Genomic DNA, 8,069 nt, shown 5'->3' on the forward strand with positions numbered 1-8,069 from the left:
CTGATCCTCCCAGCCATGGGGCCAGATCCCAGCAGAGCTCCAGGCACGGGGCGGCAGGAAGGGCTCTGAGAAAAGGAGAATTGGGTGGCACAGAGCAGCAGGGGCAGGGCTGGGAGAAAAGGCCTTTACATTGCTCAGCAAAGTCTCCCCTGACTTGTCACTGTGTTCTCCTTCAACAGGACTCTATGGCCAGAGTGAAGAAATGTCCAACAGCAGCTCCATCAGCCACTTCCTCCTGCTGGCATTGGCAGACACGAGGCAGCTACAACTCCTGCACTTCTGCCTCTTCCTGGCCATCTCCCTGGCTGCCCTCCTGGCCAACGGCCTCGTCATCAGCGCCGCAGCCTGCGGCCACCACCTGCACAGCCCCATGTTCTTCTTCCTGCTCCACCTGGCCCTCAGTGACCTGGGCTCCATCTGCACCACTGTCCCCAAAGCCATGCACAATTCCCTCTGGGACACCAGGAACATCTCCTATGCAGGATGAGCTGCACAGCTCTTTTTTTCTCTCTTCTTTATTGTAGCAGAGTTTTATCTCCTGACCATCATGTGCTACGACCGCTACGTGTCCATCTGCAAACCCCTGCACTACGGGACCCTCCTGGGCAGCAGAGCTTGTGCCCACATGGCAGCAGCTGCCTGGGCCAGTGCCTTTCTCAGTGCTCTCATGAACACAGCCAATACATTTTCCCTGCCCCTGTGCCATGGCAATGCCCTGAGCCAGTTCTTCTGTGAAATCCCCACGATCCTCAAGCTCTCCTGCTCACACTCCTACTTTAGAGAACTTGGGCTTCTTGCAGTTTGTGCCTTTTTAGCACTTGGCTGTTTTGTGTTCATTGTTTTCTCCTATGTGCAGATCTGCAGGGCTGTGCTGAGGATCCCCTCTGAGCAGGGACGGCACAAAGCCTTTTCCACCTGCCTCCCTCACCTGGCTGTGGTCTCCCTGTTTGTCAGCACTGCCCTGTTTGCCTACCTGAAGCCCCCCTCCATCTCGTCCCCATCCCTGGATCTGGCCCTGTCAGTTCTGTACTCGGTGGTGCCTCCAGCTCTGAACCCCCTCATCTACAGCCTGAGGAACCAGGAGCTCAAGGCTGCAGTGTGGAGACTGATGACTGGATGGTTTCAGAAACATTAAACTGCGGGCTGATTTCTGCAAATCACTTATAATAAAACGCAAATTTGATATTTCTTGTTGGCTTGGTTGTGGGGTTTCTCCTGGGTTTTATACTTTTTATCTTGTTAGAAAAAAATCTCATTGTTTGTGCCATTTCTCATTTTGTTTCTCTCCACTTCCCCTCTGGCCACAGTCTATGCCAATGAGGGACTGCACTCTTAGTGGCTTTAAAGGAAATCAAGGATCTCCCAGCCAAGTTTTCTGCAGAGATGCCCCTTTTGTTCCCTTCTCCGCAGCTGCAGCAGCAATGTCTGTGTGCAGAGCTGGGGGCAGATCAGGGCTGGCACAGCAGCTGTGCCCAGGAGCAGCAGCCCTTGGTGCTGCCAGTGCTGCTGCCGTGGCCCTGCCCCGCTGCCCTCCTGGCCCTGGTGTTGCTGTAGGGCCTGAGGGCTCTCGGAGCCGGGCACAGGGCTGGGGGTGGCAGTGCCGGGGCTGCAGCAGGGACAGGCCATGGGCACTGCTGGGGCAGCGCTGACGCCTCAGGGCAGGGCCTGGGGGCTCCAGGCTCCTTGCCCAGGCTCTCTCCAGAACACGCCCAGGCCAATGCTCAGCACAGAAAAGCCCCGGGAGCAGCCCCAGGCTGGCCCTGGGCAGGCTGGGGGCAAACAGCAGGGCTGGGGCTCTGCAAGGGCCCTGGGGGAGACGGGAAGGAGCAGCAGAGCAGGGGCTGATCCATCCCCAGTGCGCTGGACACCCCAGGGCAGCGTCCCAGAGCGTCCTCATGCACCTGCCAACAACATCCCCCCTGGGCAGCCCTGGCCTCTCCCCCAGCTCACACAGGGGCCGCATCCTTGCAGGCACAGACACGGCAGCACTGCCTCAGGAGCCCCTGTTTGCACTGCCCAGAGCAGGCCTCTTGGTGTGGGGAGATGAACCTGAGGGAGCACAAATGCCATCAGCCCCTGAGGCCAGGAAGGGCTGGGCCACAGCAGGGAAACCACTCAGCTTTGGCGTGGCCTCTCAAGTCAGCTGTTGGAGTCCAGGGCATCCCTCTGGGCACCCTGGATGGTCACAGACCTTGGTAGAGAGGCCTGGGACTCGAGAAAGAGGCTCTGGGGTCTGTGCAGGGGGGTTTTGCCTGGCACAGAGCCCAGGAAGACACAGTCTTTGATTTTGGTCCATGTGAAAATCATCAAACACAGAGAAGAATTGCAAGTCACAAATGTATGACAGACAGTAGTGTAGATATCATCATGTAGAAGATTTTGTAGTTTTGGGATTTTTAGAATGTTGATGCAAAGGGACAAAATGGAGATTTTAGGGCGGTGCCCTGAGTTCCTCTTTTTCTCCCTTGGCATCCATCTTCTGCAGTGACGTGGGCACAAAGTAGTATCAGTGGATTGGGTCAAAGTAGAAATGACTCTGTTAGTATAGGTGATAGGCATGGGTATGAAATGGTAAATAATAACCATGTAGTTATCTGTATAAAGGCAGAGTGACCTCCCATCACAGGGGGAGTCACATCGTGTCCAAGCTCCTGTGAACATCTTGGCCGGACAAGGATAATTTGTAAGATGAGAATAATAAACAATGTGAGAAACCAAGAAAACCAAGACCTTGAGACTCCTCATCATTCTTGTGTCACACCGAGCTCAGCACAGACAAAGACTCAAGGCCTTCAGAGGTCAGGAGGGAAAAACACTCCCTCGGACCCACACGGACCAGCAGCCTTGGAATCTTGAGAGGAAAGAAACCATAAAACCTGAGATTGTTTCAGATGCCTCTGTCCATGTCCAGCACCTCACACCTGAGTCCCTGAACAAACACGGTGGTTTATAGGGATTTATTTTCCCCTCCTGTTCATTTGGAGGTGATTTTGGGATCCTTTAGAGGAACATCTGACCAGCTCCTGTCCCCATTCCATTTTATTCTGTCCACTTTGGAGTTGGCGTGCTGGGTTTGACATGGAAATTGGTAGTGTCTCCCTGTTCTTCCCTCCAGGTCTCAATGGTATTAAACTGGTAATAAACACTGCAAATGGCCTCATTTATCTGATGGGGAAAACGTGAGGTGGAGAAAGTTAATTGGATTTGTTTTCATGGACCTTGTGATGGTAAAGAAAAATTACGTTTGTCATTTTGGTGTGATGCTGAGTTTTGGGATTTGGAAGTTTATTTCTTGTTTTTGTTATTATTATTCATTAGTATTACGTTTCATTGGTAAGACTTTTAAATCTTAGACATTATTAGCAATGGCTGGATGTCACTCACTGGGAAAATTCCCTTGCTTTTCCCACCAAGATTAAACTGTACAGTCAACTCTGAGTAGCCAGTGGATTCTAAAGATGGAAAATCCTGTTAATGGTGGGTTTGGTGTGGTTTGGAGCTGGGGAAGGGTCTCATCCCCTCCCGGAGGTGCCCCAAGCCCGCTCTACTGCCACGTCTGCACTGGCGGCCCCTCAGGGCTGCCCTGCCCTGGGGACATGGTGGGACCTCCCTCCTGCCAGGGCTGAGGCTCCTCATGGCCCCTCACAGCCCTTCATGGCCCCACAGAACCTCTCCTGGCCCCTCATGGCCCCTCACAGCCCTTCATGGCCCCACAGAACCTCTCCTCATGGCCCTTCATGGCCCCTCACAGCCCTTCATGGGCCCACAGAACCTCTCCTGGCCCCTCAGGGCTCCTCACAGCCCTTCATGGCTCTTCATTTCCACTCAAAGCTCTTCATGGCATCTCACAGCCCCTCATGGCCCTGCACGGCCCCTCACAGCCCTTCACAACCTCTCACAGCCCCTCACAGCCCCTCATGGCCCCACACATCCCCTCATGGCCCCTCACAGCCCCAGCCATGGGGCTCCTCCCAAAGGAGGAGGGGCCGGGCCCTGCTTGTTCTCCTTTCATTTCGGTCCCTTCCCAGCCCTGAGGAAAGAAAGGCTGCAATGGAGCCTTTCCCCAGCCTTTCCCTCTGGGTTCATTGCGGCTGAAGCTCTGTGCCAACATCCCTGAGTCCCGCAGGCCTTTGGTGTCCCCCCGTGTCCCCTGTCCCCGAGTCCCGCCCGGCTCCCGAGCAGCAGCAGCGCCGGCCCCTTCCCACCTGCTCCTGCCTCGCCTTCCAAGGCCTTTGTCCACCTCAATTCGGCACTAGAGCAACAATCACCCACCAACAGCCCTGATTGCTCAGGGCCCGCCTGTGCTGCCCTGACCCAGCCTGCAGAGAAAGAAAGCGGCTTCCAGCGCTGTTTTCAGCACTGTTTTACTCCCCCTGAGGTGACAGCAGGAGGTGCTGCTGCCTTTGCCTTGGGAATTGGAGATTATAGCTGCTCTTGTTCCGCTTCTGGTGGCCACTTGAATTTTATCAGTAAAACTGCAATTGCCCTTTTTGATCAGTGACACCCAGAGCACTTTCATTGCCGAAATTTCTGCAATCATGAGTAGCAGATCTCCAAATGTACACAAGTGCCTAAAAAGCATGTTATAAAAGTATATTACAAAGTTGGCTTTTCACAAGTTGTGTGCTATATGATTAATAACGTTGTGGAAAGGATATAAGATATAAGGGGTTTTTTATTTCTGCTTTTAGTAAAGAAAATTAGGCATAGTTGTAGTAGTTGATGTAGTATGCCTAAACTGTCTGTTTAGTTGAGATAACATCCAGTGAACATGTAAAAAAGACTCTTCTATGGATATACAAACTATCAGCATCTGCCATCCAAAGAAAGCATAGACCAAAGCCCAAGCTGGTAGTGATAATGAAGACACAGCCACGAAACATGCATGCTCTAAAAAGGCAGACCTAAGGAAGGATATGCAAAACAGTTCCTAGAATATGAAAATTAATTTATAGAAAAAAAAGAATATTCACAAACTGATGCAATAGAAAGAGTATTTAAAGAATGCCTCTAATAAAACAGTGTGGACTTGACTGAATGCCAAGACACCCAGCCGGCTGTACTTTGCTTTTTTTATCTCCTAATTGTCTTAATTTTTTTTATTAAACATATTTCTTAAAATTTACCACAAAGTGAACCTCATTTTCTACAAGCACAAAGTTGAGGAGAATTAAAGCCACACAGGCCACATCTGCAGCACTCAAACACAGCCCTGTTGCTGCTGCTGCTGCTGAAATATAATCAACTGGCAGAGGCCATCACAGAAATTGCCTCTGCAATGTCAAATAAAATGAAAAAAATCCACCAGGAGAAAGAGAAACCAGAACTCCTTGACTCCCTTCATTGCTTCCTCTGAGCAGCAGCAGCAGCAAGTGGAGATGGGCAGAGGTATTTGCAGCTGCTGCTGATCCCAGCTGGAGCCCAGCCTGCTGCCCAGGGCCAGCGGGAACCTGAGCCCAGCCCGGGCAGCTCCCGCAGTGTCGGGAGCTCAGCGCAGGCGGGGCCAGGCCCAGAGCCCCGGGCACGGCCGCCCATTGCGGGGCAGCGGCGCAGGCGGAATGTCCTGAGGCCCAAACCTCCTGCTCCTGCCACACAGCAGCGCCCATCCTTCTCCCCCTGCTCCTCCTCTCCCAGCACGCCACCAATTCCAGCTCCCAGGAGCCTTCCCAAGACAGGGCTCAGGCTCCTGTTTCAGCTTGAGTGTCCCTGCAGAGGAACAGGGCATCTTTCAGGCACTTCCACAAGCTCAGGCTTCTCATTTTGTGAGGCATCCGGGATGAAAATGGCCTTTTTCAGAAGGACAACTGCAGAGGGAATGGATTAGAAATGATTAGAAAAAATGACCCTTCTTACAGATAAAGTTCACCAAGTCATTCCCTGCATTTCTCCTACTCAAATTTTTTCAGTCATCTACTTGGTGATTTTCAGCTTGTTCTGGTGCTTATCATGAACTGATTGTACTCTTGATTAGATCAATGCATGAGATGTCGAATCATCTACACTGAACACAGAAACAAACCCTCTCTGTCAGCCCATTTTCATCCTCTAGGTCACTTTCAAGATGTCCATGGGCATGTTGGAATGATTGTCACACAACTCTCCAATCCTGGATGCAGCCTCTGGAGATTCTTTCTCTGCATTCAGCCAGGCCTGCATTCCCTAACAACTCCAGATACCCTGTCATATTCTCTTAGGTTAGAACAGTAACAATGAAAACCTCACCAATGGCACAACTCCTCAGCTCACCAGAAAAAAAAGGACAAGTTGTAAGGTTCTCCAAATATTTGACCTGCTTTGCTGCAAGAGTTGTGCTGCACTCATGGTGTGGAAAGCCAAGAGAAGCTGCAGTTGGTGCCACATCTTGTGACAAAAGTTTGACCTCATTCTCCAGGGAAGGTTCTTGAAAAGAGCAGACGAGACTGTGGAGAAAATTCCTGAAAAATTGAAACAGCTTTCCAGAAGTGAAATGAAAATGGAAAGAAACAATCCAAGATGTTTTGTGCTATTGATTTCTATGCTCCCATTTTCTATCTTGCACTACTTCTCTATCCCATTCATTCCAAATGGATCTCACCTCTAAGACCAATGACTTAGCCAGTTTTAGACACTGTAAAATACCATGAGCTACACACAGTTTGCCTTCCCCTGTTCTTGTTGGAAAGCAATGCTGGTGCCATAAGTGCTTGGCTTGTGTCAGGCACGAATCCTACAGGCAGGGAATGTGCCCTGACAGTGTGTGAGCCTGAGCAGGGCCAATGCCCAGCAGCGTTGCTGTGCTCGGGTTCCATGGAAGCATCCCAGGAGCAGCTGCTGAGGTCAGGAGCCATGGCAGGCACCAGGCTGCTCCAAAGGCCCCTGGCAGGGTGGGCTCCTGGCCTGGCTCTGTGTGCCAGGAGCTGGCAGTGCTGGGTGCAGGGAGCCCAGGGAGGGCACAGAAATGCTGGGCTGGGAAATGCTGGGGGGGACAGCGAGATGGGCGTGTGCAGCCGGCCAGGGCACAGCAGCAGCACGCACAGGGGGCACAGCCTGCAGGACACATGGCCAAGGGCTGGGCAGGGCTGGCAGGGCCACAGGCACCCAGGCCTTTGTCCCCTGGGCTCTGGCAGCGCCTCTGGAGGCCCCACAGGAGGAACTTTCCTTTCAGGGCCTGCACTTTGCTCCTCCCTGGCCCCTCCCTGAGGAGGCTGGCAGAGCTTGCAGTTTGATGACATTTGTCCTTGCTGTCCCTGCCATCCCACTGGCCCACAAAGAGCCCCGAGGCACCCGGGAGGGACAGGCCCTGCTGTGCCAGGCCTGGGCTCAGGGCTTGGCCTTTCTGCTCCCTCCAGCCAAGGCAGGCCTTGCTCAGCACTGCAGTTCCTGCTGCTGTGCCCCGAGCTGGCTCGGCCGCTGTTGGAAAGGGACTTGAGGTACCTCGATCCCCTCAGGGGGCACATGGGAGAAAACAAGAAACTTCTTGGAAGAGTGGAGAACAAAATTTTAACTTGGAAACATCAGGGAATGAGATAGTTAGAAAATCCTAAAGCAACATGGAATTACAGTAAATCACAAAGCACTGACTGACCAAACTCTGACCTGTCCTATTTGCAGTTCTCCAGATGTTGAGAAGAGTAAGTCAGAGAAGAGAGAGAGAGAGAGATCCACAGTCCCCCTTTGATCCAGCACCATCTCAGCTGTTGGGAGCTCCAGGGCACATGGGACGTGTCAGTGTCACACCTGTGTCACAGCCTCACCTGCTCTGGCCCCTCTCACAGGTGGGGTTTTTGGGGTGCCAGGGGATTGGCAGCCACTTTGGGGCTGGAGCAGAGGCTGCAGTGGTTGGGGCTGGGGCAGTGACCGCCCCACCTACGCAGAACTTGCCCTGGCCCCCAAACACACCCTGGAGATGTCTGGGGCCATTCATCATTTCTCTGCTCTCCAGCACCGAGGCAACAGACTGTGGCTGCAGCTCTGAGCTGATGCCCAAGGCAGCCACCCCTGGCAATGGGGCTGCAGGGAGCTGCTCTCAGGAAACCCCTCCAAAGAGTTGAGGAGTGCCCCACAAGTGCCTCAGAAACATGGGATACCCC

General features: G+C 52.8%; 1 pseudogene across 1 annotated transcript; it reads left to right on the forward strand.

Annotated features, from left to right (window-relative positions):
- Positions 1-202: 202 nt before the first annotated feature.
- Positions 203-1,135, forward strand: LOC310921340 (olfactory receptor 14J1-like; annotated as a pseudogene). The gene has a single exon. The product of its transcript is annotated as an olfactory receptor 14J1-like (transcript).
- Positions 1,136-8,069: the final 6,934 nt, after the last annotated feature.

This window comes from Zosterops lateralis (assembly GCF_965231275.1).
Source record: "Zosterops lateralis genome assembly, chromosome: 33".
Classification (NCBI taxonomy): domain Eukaryota; kingdom Metazoa; phylum Chordata; class Aves; order Passeriformes; family Zosteropidae; genus Zosterops; species Zosterops lateralis.